General features: G+C 41.4%; 1 long non-coding RNA gene across 1 annotated transcript in view; it reads right to left on the bottom strand.

The window, feature by feature from the left end:
- Nucleotides 1-421: 421 nt before the first annotated feature.
- Nucleotides 422-2,094, bottom strand: part of LOC106001878 — a 33,172-nt gene continuing 31,499 nt past the window's right edge. The window contains exon 3 of the long non-coding RNA XR_001175865.1: nucleotides 422-544. This is a non-coding gene — a long non-coding RNA (uncharacterized LOC106001878). The remainder of the gene's footprint in view (nucleotides 545-2,094) is intronic.

The raw sequence follows: 2,094 nt of genomic DNA, 5'->3' as shown, positions 1-2,094 counted from the left end.
GACAGGAAAGTCCCAGAGACTCTTCTTTCCAATTCCAGAAGTAGAACAAGGGCTCAAGTGGCAAAGCACTAGCTTTGAGTACAAATGCTCAGGGGTACTACCCAGTCTGTGAGTTCAAGCCCCAGAACTGGCACAAAAATTAATTGAAATAAAATAAAATAAATTGAGAACACTTTGCAAAATTAAGTAAGGCTAATTATTAAACCAGTCTGCCATATCTGAAAAATAGAATTAGTTTGCGATATGGAAACTAAAGGCATGTTCCCAAAATATGTGGTACAAAATTAAGTCTGGAGGCAACTTCTCAGAAATATCAAGGGACAACCAATATTATTATAAGAGATAGGCAAATCAGTTAAGATATAAACATAGCTCTAAGGAACACTTAGCATTAAACAAAACTAGGTAGAAACTTACCAAGGCACAATGATCTCTGTTGTTCTGGCTAGTTAATTCTGTGACAGTACAGGCAATACTAGGACCCAAAAGAAGTTCCCGTTGATCAAGATAACACTGGTGGATATCATTTAGCAGGTGCTGGTATCTGGTGGAAGACAAAAAAATAAGATTCCGGTGGGAACTTTTGATTTTAGATATGTAAATTAAGTCTGATTTTAAATCCCAGAATAGGGCCAGGCATCCAGTGGCTCATACTTGGAATCCTAGCTAGGCAAGGATCAGGAAGATGATCTGAAGCCAATCCAGGTAAAAAAAAGTGGGGGAGGGGGGATGGAGGTGAGTCCAAAGGCTCTATTTCCAATTAATGAGCAAAAACTGAATTGGAGGAATGACTCAAGTGGTAGAGTGCTAGCCATAAGCAAGAAAGCCAAGTGAGAGTGCAAGGTTCCGAGTTCAAGCCCTAGTACTGGCAAAAAGTATAAGTTGCCGAGCTTCGAAAGTAACAGTGGTCACCTCTTATAGCCCACATTAAGTGGCTAGAAATATAGATGTAAAGCACCATAATTAAGTGACGGCATGACTTGTTTTGAGAGACACTGAAAAGATTTTATTTTAAAATCTTCAGTGAAGGGCTGGGAAGGTGGCTCAGTGGTAGAGCGCTTACCTTGCATGCATGAGGCCCTGGGTTCGATTCCTCAGCACCACATAAGCAAAAAGAAAAAAGCCAAGAGTGGCGCTGTGGCTCAAGTGGTAGAGCACTAGCTTGAGCTGAAGAGCTGAGGGACAGCGCCCAGGCCCATAGTTCAGGCCCCACGACCAGACCCAAAAAAAAAAATCTTCAGTAAATTATAATGTTTCTCTTTTTGGTTGGTTGTGGGGCTTGAACTCAGGGTCTGGACACTGTCCCAGACAGTGCTCAAGGCTAGCCTTATATCACTTTGAGTCATAGCTCCATTTCCGGTTTTCTGAGACTTTTCAGAGACTTTCCTGCCTGGGCTGGCTTTGAACTGCGATCTTAAGATCTCAGCCTCCTGGTGTAGATAGGATTACAGGTATGAGCCACCAGTGCCCAGCAAGTGAAATATAATTTAAAAAGAGCAAAATTAGCTCTACTTATTTCTCTTTAGTTTTTATATATATATATATATATATATATATATATATATATATATATATCTGCATATAATGTGTATATATGTGTGTGTGTGTATTTTTTTTTAATTTTGCACAAATAAAAAAAAAATTTGCACAAATAGAGACCTTGCCAGGTGCTAGTGGCTCATGCCTGTAGTCCTAGATACTCAGAAGACTAAGATCTAAGAATCAAGGTTTGAAGCCAACCTGGGTAAAAAAAGTCCAAGAGAGGGCCTGGAAAGATGGTTCAGTGGTAGTGTGCTTGCCTTGTATGCATGAGGACCTGGGTTCGATTCCACAGCACCACATAAGCAGAAAAAGGCCGAAATGGCGCTGTGGCTCAAATGGTAGAGCGCTTCCCTGGAACTGACAGAGCAGAGGGATAGCGTCCCGGACCAGAGTTCAAGCCCCACAACCGACCAAAAGAAAAAAAAAAAAAAAAAGAACCTGAAAGTTTTGGGGCTGAGAAAGGGGTTCAGTGGTAGAGTGCTTGCCTCACATGCATGAGGCCCTGGGTTCGATTCCTCAGCACCACATAAGAAAAAAGAAAAAAAAGCCGGA

This window comes from Dipodomys ordii, unplaced genomic scaffold (assembly GCF_000151885.1).
Source record: "Dipodomys ordii isolate 6190 unplaced genomic scaffold, Dord_2.0 Scaffold575, whole genome shotgun sequence".
NCBI classification, from domain to species: domain Eukaryota; kingdom Metazoa; phylum Chordata; class Mammalia; order Rodentia; family Heteromyidae; genus Dipodomys; species Dipodomys ordii.
This window is presented reverse-complemented; position numbering and strand designations above follow the sequence as displayed.